Source organism: Macaca nemestrina, chromosome 6, assembly GCF_043159975.1.
Source record: "Macaca nemestrina isolate mMacNem1 chromosome 6, mMacNem.hap1, whole genome shotgun sequence".
Classification (NCBI taxonomy): domain Eukaryota; kingdom Metazoa; phylum Chordata; class Mammalia; order Primates; family Cercopithecidae; genus Macaca; species Macaca nemestrina.
Genome location: NC_092130.1, coordinates 163,483,831 through 163,504,912, shown reverse-complemented (window position 1 = coordinate 163,504,912; position 21,082 = coordinate 163,483,831). Strand labels below are relative to the sequence as shown.

At 40.8% G+C, this 21,082-nt stretch overlaps 1 long non-coding RNA gene across 1 annotated transcript; it reads left to right on the top strand.

Moving 5' to 3' along the window:
• Positions 1-485: 485 nt before the first annotated feature.
• LOC139363915 (uncharacterized) lies at positions 486-12,559 on the top strand. The gene is made up of 3 exons (XR_011625119.1): positions 486-1,284; positions 7,935-8,103; positions 11,829-12,559. It is a non-coding gene; the product is annotated as an uncharacterized lncRNA (long non-coding RNA).
• The last annotated feature ends 8,523 nt before the right edge of the window (positions 12,560-21,082 follow it).

Below are 21,082 nucleotides of genomic sequence, written 5' to 3'. Positions count from 1 at the left end.
CGTTATTATTATTATTATTCTTTGAGACAGGGTCTCACTGTGTCACCCAGGCTGGAGTGCAGTGGTGTGATCTTGGCTCACTGCAACCTCCGCCTCCTGGATTCCAGTGATCCTCCTGCCTCAACCTCCTGAGTAGCTGGCACTACAGGCATATGCCACCACACCCAGTGATTTTTTTTGTGCTTTCTTGTAGAGATGTTTCACTATGTTGTCCAGGTTGGTCTCAAACTTCTTGACTCAAGCAATCTGCTTGCCTTGGCCTCCCAAAGTGCTGGGATTATAGGCATAAATACATTATTATTTTTTTAATGACAAATTTTTAAAGAAAATTTTAATGGTGGGATCTTGCTATGTTGTTCAGGCTGAACTCGAAATCCTGGGCTCAAGTGATCCTTCTACCTCAGCCCTATGAGTAGCTGAGACTACAGGTACATACCACCACATCTGGCCTCTAGATTCTGTTTTAACACAAATAATATGCAACGATTTTCAGGCTCTTGAAATTTTCTTTGGTAATGCTATATTTTCCCAAGGTTAAAATATGCTTCCCAATTTATGGAAGATAGTAGGCTCCTTCCCTGTTAATTCAGGTTACTTAAGACTGGAGTCTTGTGAATGATCACAATGGAATACATAGAGCCTTTTGTTACAGTTGTCATTTCATGGACTTTGAAATGTAATAAGGGTGGGCCTCTTTGGTCCTGTAGCTCATTCCTCTGGCTTGAAGTTTTATTCACATAGCTCCCCAGTTCTTCTCTTTATTCACAGAAATCTGCAGATTTTATCCAGGTTGATCACCTGATGGAACTTAATTTTTTTGTTTGTTTGTTTTGTAAGAGTTGTAAATATATTTTTTCCTTGACTTCTTAAGACTCTTGTACCACCTAAAGACAATTGATGGAATCTCAAGATATTTAAAAGTATAGTTTCTATTAAGTGGTAAAGATTTTTTTTTCTTGATGTGATTCTGCATGCTTTCATGGTCTTAAGACCTTACAACTCTGATGAATATTTAAGATGATATTCAGTTGAATTTTGGATAGTATTTAAGATGACATTTAGTTGAATTTTGGATAGCTCACTTGGCTTTCTCTGACTTGCTGTTGCAATTTATGAGGCCATTCTAACAACAGATACACATACGCAAACATTTATGCACAGTGGGGAAAATTTGAGCTCACAGGCCTAGTTTCCACTTTCTCTCCTCAAAAAGTGTAACTTTGGTTGGAATAGAAAGAGAGGAATTGAACCTTCTTTTATTCCCTTGTGGATTATGTTGGAGACGTAAATCAATATTAAGAACTGTATGTAAGAAAAAGGAAATTCCAAAATTTGCAATGGAGTATCTTGGTAAAGGATAGCATAATTTTAGCCATTTCCAACTCGTCTTTCTTTCAACATTCATTACCAAATATTTACTGAGCCCCTACTATGGGTCAAGTATGGTTACAGGTGATTTGAGATATACAAGTGAACCAAATGAACAAAGGCAGATGATAAACAATCACCATAATACAATGGTAATTTATATAATATCCCAGAAAAGACGAATTGCTATGGCAACAGGGAACAGTGGAGTAGGGTAGTGGGGGAAGAAGAAAGGCAGTGGTTACCATTTAAATAGGGATGTCTGGGAAAGCCTCACTGAAATGGGATAATTTGAGCAAAGATATGAAGGAAGTAAAGGGAGTTAGCTATGCAGATATGTAGAGGAGAGGTTTCTAGGCAGAGAGGAGCTGCAGCCAAGGCGTAATTGAGGACAGCAAGAAGCCATTATGCCGGATCAGGGATGAGAAGGAGAGCTCTAATGGGGGCAATTCAAGGAGGGCCTGGTGGCCTTTATGGGTGTTGGCTCTTCCTCAGAGGAAACCAGGGAGCTATTGTAGGGTAGTGGGCAGAGCAGTGACATGATCTGACTTATGTTTTCAGAGGGTCATGTGTTTGGAATAGACATTTAAGGGGCTACATGGAATCACAAATTGTCTATGATCTAGGCGAGGGAGAATGGTTTGAGCCAGTATGGAAGCAGTAGAAGGAGTGAGCAGCGATTAGGTCTGAGGTAGCCTTTGAAGGTAGAGCCAAGAGCATATTTGACATTGGATATGTGATATGATGTGTTTTATTTATAAAACAAACATATAGTTTGGTGGAATATTTCCAACTCTGTCTATTGAAGGAATTTCCAGAATTAAGACAGATTTTTCAGCTTTTGAATGAAAGGGTCAAATTGCAGTGCATGCAATTTTACATTTTACTCGTTTACAACTTGTCATTTTATTCATGGTTGTGAATGGCTCAGACTTTATGATATGCGACACAGAAATGGTTTCAAAGACCCTAACAAAACCTACTCGTATTCCACATTGAGATAATCATTTAAATTGAACAGAAGCACATTATTCATGGTCTTTGGAAGCAGCTCAGCCCTTCATGATTGGGACTCAAACAGAGGCAACACAGTTTTCATTTGAACGTGTTATTCAGATATAGCAATGATAGAATATTGAGCTGGAGGTAATTTTTAAGCATTATTTTTTTTTTTTCTGATAAGAAGGATATCTGCTTACCATTTAAAGAGACTCAAATTGTTACAGAAATATATAATAGGGAAAGGGAGACTGTCCTGTAATCTTGCCCAACAGTTTGTTGAAGGTGCGGAAGGGAGAAAAGACAGCTGGGCTGGAACGCGTCTTCCTGCAGACGTTTTGAAACCCCTCTAAAGTTTAATCAAGGGAGTCGTCGGGATTGCTCTGGCCACACACAGACTGTAATTCGTTTGCGCTTCGGCCTTGATTTGCTGGCCCAGGCTGATGCATTTCTGAGTGCCCAGGAGAAGCACAGCAACTTAGCCCCCGCTAGGCGAGGGATGCCGGGCAAGTCCCAGAAAGGTTCTGTTCCCTCCGGTGCAGGCAGCGCTGTGAGGCTCAATCTGACTGCTGCTGGCTCTTCTCAGGCCCACCGCCTCTCTGCTGCAGACCAGGAGGATTTGATGCCCTTCAAAATGTAGAGTCTATTGATCTGTTTTCTGGGCAACGAATGCCGAAGCCGTGTCCACTAATGTGACTGCAGAAGGTTAAATATGGATTTGGCAAGAATTATGAGCTGCCCACAAATGGTTTAGAGATGATCTGAAATGCAGACATAGAGAAAGGGGCAACTCAGGGGCGGGTTTTGTGGGCACGTGTGCATCTCCCAAGGCGAAAGTTATGTCCTCTGTGTTTAATTGGCTTTGCAGTATGCTGGATCTTCAAAATACAATACCCATACCTGAAAAATTAGTATAAATGGGAGGAACACAAACAATGTCAAAGACAAAAAAAAATTCTCTTTACACATGTCTTACACATTTTTGATATTATGCGTGTATTAATCAGTCACCCTGTCATTCTTCCATTGCAATCGAGAAGGTAGAGTATTGAGAGACAGAGAAAGAACATAAAATCTTCTGTAGAAGGCAGACTTTTAACATGTTGGGACAAAGAGAACAAGAATTTAGCAATATGTTACTAAGTGACAGATTTAGAAAGTTCTTTGTCATTTGATCTTCAGGCTCTTTTCTCCTCTTGCTTTTTATACAAAGCGTGGGCAATAAAAATAGTTCTGTTGGTTTTCAGTTTGAGTCTGGTTTCACATCTGTCTTTTATGTGGTGGTAGCTGTAGTATGCTTGAATTCATAGAAAATACCTCAGGGAATGCTTACAATCTACTCTTGGGATATTTTCTAGATTTTTGTTTAATAAAATGTGTGTGCATATGGCCTGATTCATGTTAAAGTGGATTTTTGCTGAACATTTCAGCCTCGGAAAACCTAGGTATGAATCTTGACTGTAATATCTCCCAGCCATGTAACCAGTAATAATATTACATCGCCTCTCTCAGGTCACATTTTTTATGTGTAAAATGCTGATAATCACAAGTCACTCACATGACATGTCACAGGGTTGCTTGGTGTGTTACAAGAAAACTATATGAGGTAGTAAATTGCAAATGATAAAACCCACTAAAGACGAATTATTAATATTGAAACATTTCTACCTTTATTTGAATATTACCATTAAGAGAACCTGTTTGAGAAAAAGTCCTAAAATGGAGTTTGGAGCTCTCCTTGAGTAAAAGAGATGTGGAGATGATGGGAAAGTTCAGGCTTCTGGATTTAGGCATTAGCCCTGGAGACAAACTAAACAGGGAAGGGAATTTTTTCTAAACAGGCTTATGGATAAGCAGATACCTCAGAGATGTGTCTTTGACTTTTCAGGCTGCTGTAATTGATTTATTGTGCCTGTGTGAAGTTTGTGTGCAAATGTGATATTAACCCGTAATTATACTCTAAAAGTGTGAATTATATAGGCAATGAAATGTTATGAGACTGAAAGGTGATGCTGTCCCAGAGGAATGGTTTTGTAGGATCAGACTTCTCTTGTGTGTGTTGGTTTCCAGAATTAAAAACAGCACCTTACTCCCTCGCCAGCTCCGCTGGAAAAGTAACATGGGTCTGCGTGATTTAGAAACCTTTCTCTTCTGCTGGTTGTAGGGTGGGGCTTAAAATGAAAAATGAAACACTGCTTGTCTCGATGATCGTATCTAAAAGCATATGATGTGCCAGCAGATACGGGAACAAGAAGTTCTGCTGGTTTTTTCTCTGGCTTTTTTAAGAGGGTGAGGTAGAGATAATATTCTTTCATCTTCTGTACAGTTCTAAGGGCATTGTGGATTCTCAAAAATTACTGAACTACCCATGACAGTTTCAGATCTGTGGCATGGATGGTTTAATAGATTTCACCAGTTATGTGCTTCCTGAATGAATATTCAGCTTTTGTCAAGTTCAGGAGAACAGAGCACTTTAAAAATCAGGAGAGTGACAAAGCATATTTAGTTTGTGGATGAATGACAGTAACTGCAGATGCAGCAAATAGAACCAAATCAAAAAGTCATTAAAAATGCTAGTTGATGCTAATTGATTTAATGTGTTGGAATATCTGAGAGTTCAAAAGTAGCTTCGAATAAGCTGCTTTGTGATTGTAAGCCAGCTTCATCACTTACCAGAGGGAAACTTTGGGAAGGTTGCTTAGTCCCTCTGAGCTTCAGTCTCCTTATTTGCAAAGTGAAGGTAGACCTATTGTAAGGTTTCCATAAATTATTACAGTTAAGGTACCTGAAAGTATACCTAGAACATCACACTCACTCATTAATGCCAGCTATTATTTAAATATTTTAGCAAAATAATTTAAGCAAGGAAATCTCTTCATATACTGAAATTCCTTGTAAAGCCAGAATAAAAACAATGTGTTCAAATTCTTTGGTTGGCTTTTTTTTTTTTTTTTTGGACAGCGCCTTGCTCTGTCACCCAGGCTGGAGTGCAGTCATGTGAGCTCACTGCAGCTTTGAACTACTGGGCTCAAATGATCTTCCCACTTTAGCTTCCTGAGTAGCTGGGATTACAGGCACATACCACCATGCTTGGCTAATTTTTATTTTTTTATTTTTAGTAGAGATGAGGTCTTACTATGTCACCCAGACTGGTCTTGAACTCCTGAGTTCAAAGAATCCTCCCATCTTGGCCTCCCAAAGTGCTGGGATTATAGGAGCCCCCGTGTCCAGCTGTCTGTTGGCATTTGTATTGTGACATTTGGCACAATTGTTATGTTAATAGAATTGCTGAGAAAAAAGGGTATTGTGCTAGGTGGACCCACGCTTCATTTTTCCTGCATCCCAGCCCTCACTGTGATTTAAAGAGGGACACTGACATGTAACAATAGAAGATAATGCTGATGTGTAACCACTGGGCTTGAAATGTTCCTTACACATAGCGTAAGATAGGCGTGCAGCAAATTCCCATTAGACAATTCATTTTCAAAACAACCTCTGCTATTGCTATCCCAGTTGCATATACAACATATATGGCATCTGGCAAAAACCATATCCCAAGAGTCTCTCTATCTACGTGGAACTGACTCCTTCTCCATCCTATCAGACATACCTCTTTCTTTCATTTTTTCTGTTTCCTCCTTTCCCTCTCACAGTTTTACCATACTCTTTGTTTTCTTTAATTTTTTGTTCTTTTTCCCTGTCATGTCTGAAGTTTTCCAAAAAAAGTTGTAGCCATCCTCTACTACCAATTAAGTGACAGAAACACAGAAATTAGGCTTTCCTTGGCAGAGTATGCTTTACTCAATAAAGAAAGGAGAGCATAATTTGGCCCTTCTAAATGTTAAAGTCACTGCACATATCTTTTGTTTGAATTAATCATGGTTTCCGGTAATTGTTGAAGTGAGGGTTAACTTATTTATTTCTGTAATTCTTCCTGCCAGCATACGAAGACAGCAAATGGTAACTTGATCCTAGCCAAAGACTCCAAAAAAAAAAAAAAAAAAAAAAAGGAAGTAGTGGTGGGTTGTGCTTCTGTTGCTCTGGGGTTATACATTTCTTAGTGCTCTTTGGAAAAATAAATGGAGATACCAATAGGCATAATTATCACAAAGCGAAGGAGGGAAGGAACAATGAAACTGACATGAGAAGAACTGCGCATAGGTTGGCACTTCCGAACGTGGAAATGTTGCTGCTGGGGAGGAACAGAACATACGGCTTTGGGCTGAGCTCTAATCCTGCAGAACAGGAGACCCGGGGAGAAGGGGAAGAAAACGTGGGTGTAGCACAAAAGAAGCAGAAAGAAAATGAAGCAGTTTCCAAGGAACAGGTGACTAGGACTCACCTAGTTGTGAAAACAGATCAGCTTCTCTTCCGAGTTCTGTTTTACTGTTGATTAAAGTACAGTGACTCCTTAGACACTGCCACAGAACCTTGTCATGATGAATTGTCCTTCTTAGCTTGCAGTAATGGGATTGTATACTTCCTTCTGTAGCTAGACTGGCAGCCCATCCCCATGTGCTATTCCTCAAGTTGTGCAACTGCACAGCCATATTTTCTTCCTTGTTCAAAGGGTGTGCATGTGGCCTTGGAGACTTCACTGTTTTGAGCTAAAGTCAGTGTCTCTTACTCTGGTCTCAAGTTTCAGTGGGTATCTCCCCGTATTCCAGGCACATTTTCCAGGTGTAATTTTTCTACTTTCTACGATGCTTAAAAGTCAATGGGAATTGATCAAGATGTAAGAAAAACTGAGTTGTCTTTGGAATGCTTTCACGCTTTGTGATGGCCTTCTTAGAATTAGGACATGGAGAACGTGTCTGCCTCTTTAGGGCCCACACTAGGATGTGTGGGACTCTGGGCAAGTATTTTTTTGTGTGGGTCTCCCATTTATACAAGCAATTCCTTTGAAAAATGCTTTGCAAAATTTTAAACGTATATGAGGTTTAGTGATTGATCACTGAAGATTTAGAATGATAGGTAAAGAGGTACTGATGTATTTGTTTATTGTCCAGACTACTTGATAATTCTTTGTACCATCCCGACACTACTTCTTTCCTTCTGGATCCAGAAATCATCTCTTCATATTAGTTATTGTCAAGTGTGCTGTTCCTGGATAATTCATATTTCCCACTGTGAGAAAAGGGTAGCAATTGTGTTATTATTCAAGACCTATAGCTTGTCAGAACCTGTCCGTGTTGAGACATTCTGATTCTTCTTGCCTCTAAAGTCCCCAATGCTATTTGTTTCATGCTGGCTACATCATTACTCACGATGCTGTACCATCCATCCTGCTGCCTGTGAATACTGGCTTCCGATGGCTTTTTCAGAGGTTGTGCCCGTATTTCTTTGAAGATGACCACAAATGCACAGAGTATGCAGGAAAATGTGCATAGTCATTTATTTTATGGTCATGTTAAATTTACCCTTTGGAACTTTATGGTATAAATATAGAACAACACATTTTCCAACCATGTCGTCTCTTGAACCCTTGAGGCTGTAATGACAGCATTCCTAAAATGTGATCTCTTTTCATGTTGACTGCACCCCTGGTTTCCTCACACTGTTTCCAGTGGTGGAGCAAGAAGAGTGATCCCATTTATGCAAGGAATCCCTGACCCTTATCTCGCTCAGCTTAACCTGGGAGGGCCAGGCACCCCATCAGCTGGAGGAAAGAATGAACATGGATTGGAAGAGCCTGCTGGTGTTGCAGAACAACCATCTGGAAAGCCCTTGGAGGAGGTGGGTGAAGCCACCCTCGAGCACTGTGGTGCAGCCTGCAGAGGGGTGGGGCGATGGCCCTGGGTTTCAGCAGCAGCAGGTGCACAGCATAAACCTTGCCTGCCACCGCGGGTGCTGCAGAGCAGAGGCAACACCACAGTAGCAGCAAGGGGGATAACTGAGGAGGCAGGAAACCTCACATGCAGCTCGAACCCAAGGGCTGGCGGATGGCTGTTGGGAGCCCAGAGTCCTGAACTCATCCTGTGACCGAGTGAGTGAGAATCATTCAAAATCAGGATGTCAGCACCATTCTGGTGGCCCAATCACACACCATCCCATGACAGCAACCCTGTGCCAGTCAGCAGAATCAATCCACTCCCTAGGCTGCTTTTCTGGAACTGGAGGTCAGCCCCAGGGCCCCAGGATGACCTTGCAGGCACGATTTCTGGAGCTCTTTGGAATGTCAAGCCCATCTCGTGCATAAGAAAGTGGGTTGGAAAGAACTCTAAAGGGGAGAAAGGGGGACTGGGTACAAGCAAATCCCCATTTGGGCTCAGGAAACCTGCCCAGACCACACTACCAGCTCCAGCCAGGCCCAGGAACCAGAGGATTGGGGGTGGGAGGGGGTTCTCAGAAACTATCATGAAAGACATTTTCATGGGCCCCTGAATCGTGAGGACTGAGGGAGGAGCCCAGCTCACCTGGGTCTAAAGCGAGCCCTGCTGTTTGTTTCTTTCTGCAACAAAAAGGAGTGGAAAGGATAAAACAGAGGGTAGGCATGGAAGAGATGAGGTCAAGTATGAACTGCTCTTGGAAGCCTGAGTCCTGATAAGGGCTATCCACAGGTTGGCCCCTATTCAAGGGCTAACAGTTTTTCATCAAATAATTGAACTAATATATAAACAGTTACAGCAGCAGCAACAGCAGCAACAAATGCTTCTATAATGAAGCTCTACCAATTCTGCACTGGTGGGAGAAAATGCAAGAAAGGACATTATTCAGTCAATGGACAAAACTAGAATATGATTGTTAGAGTAGGAAAATTATTGTATCAATGCAAATGTATGAAGTTGATAAGCCCATGGTGGTTGTAGAAAAGAATATCCCTTAGGATACACTGAAGTATTTAGGGATAAAAAACAATGTTCAGAAAAAAATTACCTATTTATCTGTCTGTCTATCAATCATCTGGCAGTCTATTAATCTACCGATCTATTGATCATCTATCATCTATTGCAAATTACAAAGCAAATGGGAATAAACTGTTAACAGCAGCAAAATCTGGGTAAAGGCTAAATGGATAGATGATCTTTGTACTATTTTTATTTTTGTGACTTTTTGTAATGTTAAAAATTATTTCCAAATAGAAAGTTAAAAAGGTTATCTCAACACAATGTACCAATTCTGGTAAAATAGTTATAACAATGTTTTCTTTCCTTCCCTTCCCCCATCCTCCCTTTCTCATTCCCCACCCCCTTTCTTTTCTTCCTCTTTCCATTTTCCCTTGGCATCATATAAATGAATACAGTTAGGAAACTTCTGGCATACTGGCATGTTCCACAGATTAAAAGAATTTAAAATTAAAGGAAAGTATTGGCTAGATCCAGGATGGGTGAGATGGCAACAGAGTTGCAAGCAGAGGCAAGAGGATTCAGAACTTGACTTTGTGTTTCTGTAGCTAATACAAAAGTTGTATAGAGAACTTGAGTAAAAGAATAACAATAGGCTGGGTGCAGTGGCAAATCCCAACACTTTGGGAGGCTGAGCTGGGTGGATCATCTGAGGTCAGGAGTTCGAGACCATCCTGGCCAACGTGGTGAAACCCCATCTCTACTAAAAATACAAAATTAGTTGGGCGTGGTGGTGTGCGGCTTCCCTTCCCTTCCTTCTCCCTTCCCTTCCCTTCACTTCCTCTTCCCTTCCTTTCCCTTCCCTTTCTTTCTTTCCTTTCTGGCTCTATTGCCTGGGCTGGAGTACAGTGGTGCAGTCTCAGCTCTCTGCAACCTCTTCCTCCCGGGCTCAAGCAATTCTCCAGCCTCAGCCTCCTGAGTAGCTGGGATTACAGGCATGCACCGTCATGCCTGGGTTCTTTTCGTGTGCATTTTTAGTAGAGATGGAGTCTCGCCATGTTGTCCAGGCTGGTCTCGAACTTGTGAGCTCAGGTGATCTGCCCACCTGGGCCTCTCAGAGTGCTGGGATTATAGATGTGAGCCACCGGGCCAGCCTAGAATGTCCTTATTTCTAATCTAATGGTTGTCAAGGGCATCACAGCATGCCATAGTGGTTAGTAATGTGGGCTCTGGGAAAAAAGAGTTTGAGTTTAAGCTAAGCTTTTGTACTTCTCACCTGGGTGATCTTGGATAGATGGCTTCATTTCATCATGTGTCAGCTTCCTCACCGGTAAATGGCATCTGATAGGAATATCTTCGCCTGAAAGTACCAGAAAGTATGACTTACAGTAGCTTAAACAAAGAGAAACCCAAAGAGCAGGTGCTGTTGATCAATAGTGTGAGAGAAATGAGGTTTTTTGTCTCTGCCATACCGTGTGTGCGATTCTACTTTTCATACAAAAAGAAGAGAAAAGAGACATGGGAGAGTTTTAGCTGAGTCGGCCTTTTTATCAGAAAATCAACGCTTTTCTCAAATTTCCAATAAGCAGAAACTCACTTATGGGCCTGATTTGTGTCTTCTGACCACCTTTGCTTGAATTTGGGAGAGAAAGGAGATTATAGATATGGCTTAAATCAGACAATCAAGAGTATGGGTTATAATGTGTTACAGGATTCTGAATATTAAATGAGCTAATGGCTGTAACGTTCTTAGAAAAATTCACAAGTGCTCAATTGTTAGCTTGTTATCATATTCGTAATACTAATAGAAGTAGAATTTTTGTGTACATATTGAAAATATCATCAGAAATAATTTTGATAAAACCTATGGAAACAGGGAAAAAGGATGAAGTCAACAGCTCCCTCCTTAGTTTCACCCTTGGAGAAGGCTTAGAAGGAAGCGAAGCATTGAGGTGTGAACCACCTGCGTGCTTACAAACACCAGTGGTTGACCCCCTCTGTAGGCCAGGTAGGAGTGTGGGACCTGCTACGATTGAGAAGGGCTTGTAGATTTCAAAGAGGATGCTGGGATTCCAGAGTAGCACAAGTGGCTGCACTTATTTACTTATTTTGATTATAATAATATATGTGGTCATCAGTTTCTCCCTGATTTTCCATGTGGATGGGCTATATTTATTTTCTTGGGGTTGGCTCAAAGTAGACACAACAATCTTTGCCTTGAACATTTTCAGTGAGCCACGTTGCCCCTCCTGGAAGTGGGGGTGCTTTGTCTGTCCACTGGGGTTCCATGGACACAAGTACACCCACATTTTATTGGTGACTCTTTTCCAAGTTGCTAGCTTGGCGCTTTCCAAAATGTGCTGAATGGCTGTTTGGAACTTGTCTCTGCTGACTCCACTGGGCTCGGTTTCAAATCTCTCCTAATCCACTAATGAACCTTTATTAAAGTGGGAGACAGAGGGTGAATCAGTCTTTGGACGCATTATTAAAATAAAGTAGGAGCAGTGAAATGATCAAAAGAGAACAATAACAAAGGAAAGCTCAGTCTCTCCACCACCCTCTATTCAGTTCTTTAAAGCTGATATTTTGGGGGAAGAAATGTCAATATTATTAGATTAGTTTTCAGTAGTCTTTAATTTTGTTTTATTTTAACTTTAATTTTGTTTTATTTTTCAGGGAAGCTCACGAAGAGACTGTCATTCACCAGCAAACCCCTGCCCCCTCACTTTTTCTTTTTTGCAATTGGAAGTTCAGGTTGAACTGCTCTGTAGTTATTCACCCACTTCTGCTGGTCAAAGGCCCACGAGGATTTAAATGACTAAATAGGCCATAAAATGCCAACCTTTTAGAAGTCTCAAAAATGTCTGCTGGATCAAACAGTCAGCATGAACCACCCTTAGATTCCTCTGCCACCCACTTTGCTCCCTGTGTCTGGGACACCCTGAGTCCACAGTGACTCTGTGCCAAACTATAAAGAAACCACCATGTACCTTTTCAAAAATGTCCACTTGTCCTTAAAGTCACGAATCACGGAAGAGATGGCTTCCAGATATGCAACTTGACTTCCGACGCCATCACCCTCTAAAATTTCCCTGTGTTTTCACTGAAGTCATGCACCCACTTCTGCTGGTTCCTGGCTCACATAAACATTGAGCAAGTAACTTTCCATTAGACCCAGAGGATGGACTAGGATAGACTTCTGAATGCCTGAAAATTCCTGGTCCTCAACAAACCTGTGTTCTGCTCAATAATTTATTTTGTAAGAAGAAGTTATAATAAGTCTAGTCATTAAATCAAAAGCGAAAAACCTTAATTAAGTATAATATTGTTTTTGGTACTTGTATTTGTCCGTTCCATTTCTTCATTAACTTTTTGATTGGTAAAATAAAGATCATTACACAAATCTATTCTCAAATGTAGCCATGGATGATTTGATTTCTCTTTCTCTCTTTTCTCTCCCTGTGCATACACACACACACACACACACACACACACACATATATATACACACACTCAGAGAACAGAGTTGTCTCTCTATACACACACAGAGCATGTATATATGTGTGTGTATATATATGTATATGTGTGTATGTGTGTATATACATTTATATGGAGAGAGAGAAAGAAAGAGAGAGAGAGAAAATAGAGAGAGAGAGAGAAAGATGCTCCTCAACTTACGATGGGGTTATGTTCTGATAAACCCACCGTAAGCTGAAAATATTCCAAGCCAAAAATGCACTGAATGCACCTAACCTTTCGAACACCGTAGCTTAGCCTAGTCCACTGCAAATGTGCTTAGACACTTAACTTGTAAATGCGCAATATTTACATTGGTCTGGAGCTGGACAAAATCATCATCACAAAGTCTATTTCATAATAAAGTGTTGAATATGTCATGTACTTTATTGAATTCTGTACTGAAAATGAAAAACAGAATGGTTGTACGGGAACTTGAAGTACAGGTTCTACTGAATGTGTTTCACTTTCACACCGTTGTACAGTTGAAAACATCGTAAGTTAGGGACCATTTGTGTATATACCTATATGAGATATATGTAAATAAGATATATATGTAAACAACATATATGTCAATGAGATATATAAAAACATATAAATAATACATAGATCTCCTTGTTGAATCCTACTGTGTACAAGACATAATTTTTTATGCTGGGATTCATCAGTGAAGAAAAGGAAGGAAAGCTCTCGGCTTCATAGAGCTCATACTCTGGTGAGGAAGACAAAAATTATATAGAATATAAGAAGGTGAGGGCCGGGCATGGAGGCTCATGCCTGTAATCCCAACACTTTGGGAAGCCAAAGTGGATGGATTACTTGAGGTCAGGAGTTCAAGACCAGCCTGACCAACATGGTGAAACCTCATCTCTACTAAAAATACAAACATTAGCCAGGTGTGGCGGTACATGCCTGTAATCTCAGTTACTTGGGAGACTGAGGCATGAGAATCACTTGAACCAGGAGGTGAAAGCTGCAGGGAGCCGAGATCGCGCCACTGCACTCCAGCCTGGGTGACAAAACGAGACTCCATCTCAAAGCAAAAAAAAAAAAAAAAAAAAAAAAAAAGAGAGAAGGGGGTAAGTACCGTATGCAAAAGCAGAGCCAGGTGGGGGACAAGAGTCTTGAAGAGTTGTCATTTACCCATTTAGATAATATGGTCAGAGAGGCCTCCCTGAAAAGGTAATGTCTGAGCAGAGACTTACGGGTGGAGAGAGAACAGGGTGAGAAGATCTCTGGGGGAGGAGTAGAAAGTGCAAAGACGCAGGCAGTGATGAGCCCCATCCGGTTGGGACAGAGTGAAAAAGGGGTTCAGCTGGAGGGACCTGAGAGGTGAGGGTGGCAGGGCGGGTGGAGGTGTAAGCTCAGCAGATGGTGGACACCCTGGAGGCCACTGTGAGGCTCTGGTTCTCGCTCTGAGTGATTTCAAGGTCCATTGCGTGGTTGCAGCAGAGAAGAGAACAAGCCTTATGACCTGGTTTCTCTTGAAGAGGATCATTCAGGTAGGCGCTTTGAGGAAAAAAACAAAAACAAACACGTAGGAGGGTCTGGGAGGATGTAGAAAGCCCTATTTGTAAGGCTTTGTGATCTGGGTATATGTCCACTGAGCAGTGAACTTACCGTCTCAAGTTCTGTATTCTAGTTGGGACTCTTCTGCTAACTGCTGGAGGGTATTGGCACAATCCCCTTACTGTTTTATTCAGAAGGGAAATAGAAGTGAACACTTAGTATTTAAGTTTGAGCCAATTTCTTCTTAATCCCTGTGATCTGGAGCCTGCTAGGATCCTCAAGTTTGTTTTTCTTTTTTTTCCAACACCAGAGCCTGTGTCTTTGCTTGCCCCACCTCTGTCCTCCGTTTCTTTACTAACAGCGCCGACTTCCCTTCCCAATCCTCTCAGCACATGCAGAAGTCAAGAAGCAGAGGACAATGGCTTTGCTAAACCCTGAATTGTTCCAAAGTTTGAAGTTGTAACCCATGAGCTATCTCTTTGATGAAAGCAGTCAAAACTGGATGTTAGAAATATTTTGGAGGTTAAAGGAAGAGCGACTTGCACCTCCCTACCACTGAACTGTTTAATATTCTAGAATTTATGTTACACAGTAAAAGACAGACAACCCTGTCTGCAGTTCTGGGACTGGGATATGCCTGTGCATACATGCATCTGCTCTGTTTTGGTTTCACTTCACTTTAGTTATTTGATTTGGTGTCTGCAAAACCCCGTGTGCACATTTTTATGAGCCTTGGGACAATTTACTGCCAAGCTTGCTTGAACTCTAAAATATGCCTCCAGTTTTGGAAAACCACAAATTATTTACCAAGGAGGCAAGGAAATGGAGGTCACTGGGCTCATTTCTTACAAAATTTTCAACTTCCCTTTTGAGGCCTGACATCTCCTGGCAGTCACAATGATATCTTCCTTAGATAGATTCAATAATGGGGAAGAACAGGTGAAAAGTGGTGAAAGTTGCTAACTGCTGTGTTCCTCTGCTTGCTTTTCATGCTGTGTGCCAGGAATCAAAGCTGCAGGAGTGGAAGGTAGATGTAAAGTAACCCCTTTTCCTAGGTTATTGTGTTTATAAAGCGTTAAATAAGAAATGCTAAACAAAACAAAACAAAACAAAACCCTCTACTTTGTGGGAAGCAAAGTTATTTAAGGTATGAAAACAACAGTATTAACCTAAAACAATAGAATAAATGATCACTAAAGTGAAAGTACAGAACAGGTATAGAAAGTCAGTCTTTGAAACATCAGCCGGTATCAGTTTCTTTCAAGATAATTCAAGGGTGATTAACATGTAACTAGCAAATACATTCAACATACAAGAGAAAAAGTGTGAGGATAAAAGGGGGCGATAAAATAAGTAGGGGAATGAGGGATGACCACAGATCAAATGGAAAGGATAAGGAAGGAGGAAAAGATAGCTCCTATGTGTCTAGCTTGGAAAGATAATGACTCAATTGAGTGAATAGGGGAGACAAATTGAGGGTTCAGGAATTTTTATTTTTATTTATTTTTGAGATGGAGTGTAGTTCTGTCGCCAGGTTGGAGTTCAGCGGCCTGATCTCGGCTCACTGCAACCTTTATCTCCCAGGTACAAGCAATTCTCCTGCCTCAGCCTCCCGAGTAGCTGGGATTACAGGCATGCACCCCACACCTGGCTAATTTTTGTAGTTTTAGTAGAGATGGGATTTCACCTTGTGGATCAGGATGGTATCAATCTCCTGAACCTCATGATCCACCTACCTTGACCTCCCGAAGTGCTGGGATTGCAGGCATGAGCCACTGCGCTTGGCTGGAACTCACGAATTTTTAAAGACATGGCAACATTCTTGTTGTATGGGTTTACTTATGACAGATGGGTACATAGGTCTGTCCAAAGGGGCTGGGACACTTTGTTAGGTTTTAGGAATTTTTTTCTGCTAAATTCTCTTTTTCCTTTCTTCCAAGGAGGCAGGGTAAGGAGAGGTACCAGGTGCTGGTGGATTGTTTACCTTGGAGATTACCGCCTTACAGAGGAAATAGCTGGTACCTCAGCAGGGACCTCTTGGTGGGCTTCAGAGTTGTGAGTTGAACACTTGGAGCGGGGAAACATTGGATGTTTTCATGACATCGGTAGGATTTAATTCAATCAACGAATAGGACCCAGAATTAAATTAGCTGAGACAGTGGGGGAAGAGGGGCAGAATCCCAACTGTGCTTAGTTATAATTTCAGATGTAGAATAAAGAGTGCTCCAGGAAGCACAGCTTCAGGCCAATGATGAGATTTTGAATCCCTTCATGTTTATGATTTCATTTTTTTCCCTTCATGCTTATGATTTTAATTATCTCTGTTTCCCAAAGTGATTAGCAGAAACAATTTAAGATGAAATGAATATATGTGCTGGAAGGGGAGGCAAAAGTAGGGTGACATCCCATTTCATAGTCGGGCTTGTGGGTGGGGAGAGGGGATGGTGCAAGTGAAGAGAGAGAGGGCTCAGTAGTTTCTGAGAGGAGGGAGGAGAAGAGGAACACAAGCTTAGTTTCTGAAGAAAGAAATCGATGGGAACCCAGGCTGATTCCACTTGGGTCTGCAACACTCCAGACAAATCCAGAAGCTGGCAGCTGGAATGAATGTTTATTTCTCAATAGAATGAAAAAAGAAATGAGATGGAGCTGAAGATATTGTACTGTCTGAAATGATTTACCTTATGGGCATTCAGGCTAATGAATGGGTTCATTTCCACATCCATGTGTGATCTATGTGAAGTTCATTTCATATCTGCAGTGCTCTCTGTAAGAAAGGTAGTCTAATGCCTGGCACTGTTAAGGGCTCAGTAAATGTTGATTTCTTACTTCTGTTTCTACCCACAATGACACCTGATTCTCTATTATTCTGGTATGTGAGCAATCTCAGTCAAGCTGTCTACAGTGTATATCTGTGCTTTCTAAAGTCAACATACAAAGTAAGAGTTAAGGCCGGCTGCGGTGGCTCAAGCCTGTAATCTCAGCACTTTGGGAGGCCAAGGCGGGTGGATCACCTGAGGTCAGGAGTTTGAGACCAGCCTGACCAACATGGTGAAACCCCGTCTCTACTGAAAATACAAAAATTAGCTGGGCATAGTGGCACATGCCTGTAATCCCAGCTATTCAGGAGACTGAAGCATGAGAATTGCTTGAACCCAGGAGGCTGAGGTTGCCATGAGCCGAGATGGCACCATTGTACTCTAGCCTGGACAACAAGAGCGAAGCTTCATCTCAAAAACAGAAAACAAAAGACAAAAAACAAAGCACAAAACAAAGTAAGAGTTAAGATGTAAAGTTCTAAACTCGACTTCTTTTGAATTGTTTTCTCAATGTTCCAATTGACTCATACTTGTCAGGCATAAAGTTTCTCCTTAAAATTGGTTTTATTTATCTCAGTTATGAGACAATTAGAAACAAACGGTTTCTATCTGGTTTGAAAAGCAGCTACAACCTTCAAATGATAAACACAATTTATCCATCTTTCATTTGTCCCTTGTTTTGACTTTGTTGAAATGAATTTCCTTTTTAAACTAGCGATATTCAGATAATTTGTGAAATATTTTATATGGGTTTAAAATAAGGACTGTGGCACATTGATCATCTAGCCCATTAGAATCAGCAAGTCTTTCGTTTTCAGCAGTTTAGTTGTGAAATGCCTAGTTGTGGTTTTCTTTCTTTCTTTTTTTTTATTATACTTTATGTTCTAGGGTACATGTGCACAATGTGCAGGTTTGTTACATATGTATACACGTGCCATGTTGGTGTGCTGCTCCCATTAACTCGTCATTTACGTTAGGTATATCTCCTAATGCTATCCCTCCCCCCTCCCCCCACTCCACAATAGGCCCCAGTGTGTGATGCTCCCCTTCCTGTGTCCAAGTGATCTCATTGTTCAATTCCCACCTATGAGTGAGAACATGCGGTGTTTGGTTTTCTGTTCTTGTGACAGTTTGCTGAGAATGATGGTTTCCAGCTGCATCCATGTCCCTACAAAGGACACGAACTCATCCTTTTTTATGGCTGCCTAGTATTCCATGGTGTATATGTGCCACGTTTTCTTAATCCAGTCTGTCATTGATGGACATTTGGGTTGATTCCAAGTCTTTGCTATTGTGAATAGTGCTTCAATAAACATACGTGTGCATGTGTCTTTAGAGCAGCATGATTTATAATCCTTTGGGTATATACCCAGTATGGGATGGCTGGGTCAAATGGTATTTCTAGTTCTAGATCCTTGAGGAGTCTTTATAGCTATCCTGAGTTGGCTGAGATTCTTGAATGTGAAGATTGCTAGCTTTAAGAGTTTTGGGAAATTCTTGACTGTGTTTTCTTTACATATTTGTCCTACCCTATTCTTTCTTTTTTCTTTAGTAACTCCAATAATAGGAATAAAGGGGTTTGCACTATGACTTGCATGTGACTGATATGTGTATTCTTTTGCATTCTCTGTGCTCTAGTCAAATATTTCATGTTGATCTGTCTTTGGGATCATTGAGCCAATCTTCAGCTATACTGTTCAACTCATCCAATGAGGTCTTCATTTCAAGTATTGTATTTTTCAGTCTTAGAATGATTACTTTTACAGATTTTGATTCAATGATTAAACCCCACATCTTTTCATAACTTTCATTCATATTGTCTTTCAGTCTCTTTAATATACTGATCATTGTATCAAATGTAATCTTAAGATGCTAAATAAAATATCATTTTCTTTCTTTGCATCTACTTATATTGTTTGTTTGTTTCACCTGGTAGTTTATCACAATCTCCTGCCTCTTTTTATGTTAGTAATTTGTGACTGTATGCCAGACATTGTGGAAAAAGCACAAGTCAAAGCTCTGTATGATGCTACTTTGACCAGACAGGAATCTGTGTTTTCTCTGTGGAGCAGATAAGGTGAGGAGGTCATCACCCCAATCCAAGAGGCTGAGCTAGATCAAGACTGGGTTGACATTTTAGTAAGATCCCCTCCACCTCTAGTTCTGTTTTTATTTCTCAGGCCTGTCTCTTCTACACTGTTGATTGAGAGCTCTGAAAGACAGTGGAAGGTTCAGGCTGTTTAGCATCCTGCTGTATTCTCCATCCAAATTTGATGAGCATCTTGGGGAGACCAGCCATGTTCTGAGCAGACTCCTTTCCTCAAGTGGAACTTCTCCTCCCAATTATTATGGGACTTCTGAAGATTTTAACTTACTTTGCAGAAACTCCTAACCTTTTACTCAGTCTCAATTTAGCAAGGGTGCTATAGGAAAATTGGCAAGGCATGTGGGGATACTTTTGTTTCCAAATTGTTGTGGTTGCTTCTATGAATGCCACAAGCTTTGCTCACTCCTCTTTCCTTCCTACAGTGCTTCTGCATGAACCATATCTGATCTGTGTTTCAAATCAGCAAATATCCCAAGAAAGAAAATAGCCTGTGAAAGGTAGCTAACCTTGCCAAAACACTCTGCTCTCTGGAATTTTTGTTCTTTTAATTCTTTTTGTTTCCATAATTCACTCATCTCTTTAAATGGATTTTTTGCAATTAATTTGTCTTCTTTAGTTAGTCTAACAGGATTGTGTTCTCCTGCAACCAACGGCATTCTATTCATAACCACAAGTCCCCTTAGGGTCAACTTTTAGGAAGTCTTGGGAAGTTACGTCTTTCCAATCTAACAGTCCATAAGATCTTCCCCTATTTTTCCAGAAGCTTCAGATGAGACTATCACAAAGAACATTATGGATATGTGTGACAAATAGAGATTACAAATTAAATTCATACTGTCCAACATGAAAAACTTGACTGTCCTTTTTTCTGTGTGTCCAGAGATACAGGGAGTCTACAGAGCATCTCCTGCAAGCATCAGTACAGAAGTCGATGATAATCTGGATGCAAGTCCAGGAGTGTGGAGTCCACTGACTCAGAAGACCTGCATCTAAGGAATTGACTGTCCTTATCCTTAAGTATGATGACTATGTTTCCAATTCCAGTAGACCCTTTGATGTATTCTGAATAAATATTCCTTTTGGAATTGAACTTCTAGAGCTCTTAACTTTGGCCCACTCTAGTTTTTTTTTCTCTCTCTCTCTTTTCTTTTTTAATGATTTTTTTTGTAAAGATAAGGTCTTGCTTTGTTGCCCAGGCTGGCCTCGAATTCCTGGACTCAAGCAATCTATCTGCCTTGGGCTCCCAAAGTGCTGGGATTATAGGTGTGAACCGTTGTGTCCGATCGCTTTCTGGTTTTTCTAGCATTATGTTATCCCAACTCTGTTCTCTATGTAAATTTCCCTGATGACATGGTTGTATCTTGGCATTTCAAAATACTTAACAGACTTCGTTTTGTTTGAATTTTACAATGAACTTACATGACTAGGCATGGTCCCCAGTTCAGTTTTATAGACAAGGATTCTGCAGGTCAAGAAGTGAAACACAACCAATAACAGCAGGTGACAGGATTTAAACCTGGGTCACTGTACTTATTTTTTTCTACTCTGTCATTATGTGTATCTATCCTACCTCTGCAATGACAGATGGCCTTAGAGCAAGAACACTTCCTTACATCTGGTATACAGTTGAAAAGTAAAAATTCCACACAAAGAAATATGGAAAGAAGTTTTACCTGCTCCTATAGCTTCCTTTCAGGGACCTGGCACCCACAAAGGTTGGGTAACAGAAAGGGAACTTATGTAACTTAAAGCAGAGAAAGTTATAGAGACTGTCTTAGCATAATATAGCATGGAGTGGTCATGCTTGGATGTGCAAAATGTCTGATGGTCTCGGACATGGCTTGACCCTGAATTACAGTAGTGAGGCAAGTTGCCTCGGGCAAAGCAAACTTATTGGACCCAAAGCTCTCATTTGAGAATTTTGTTGCCTAAAAATTACAAAATATCAGCAATTTCATATGGTTCAGCCTAATATTTTATCA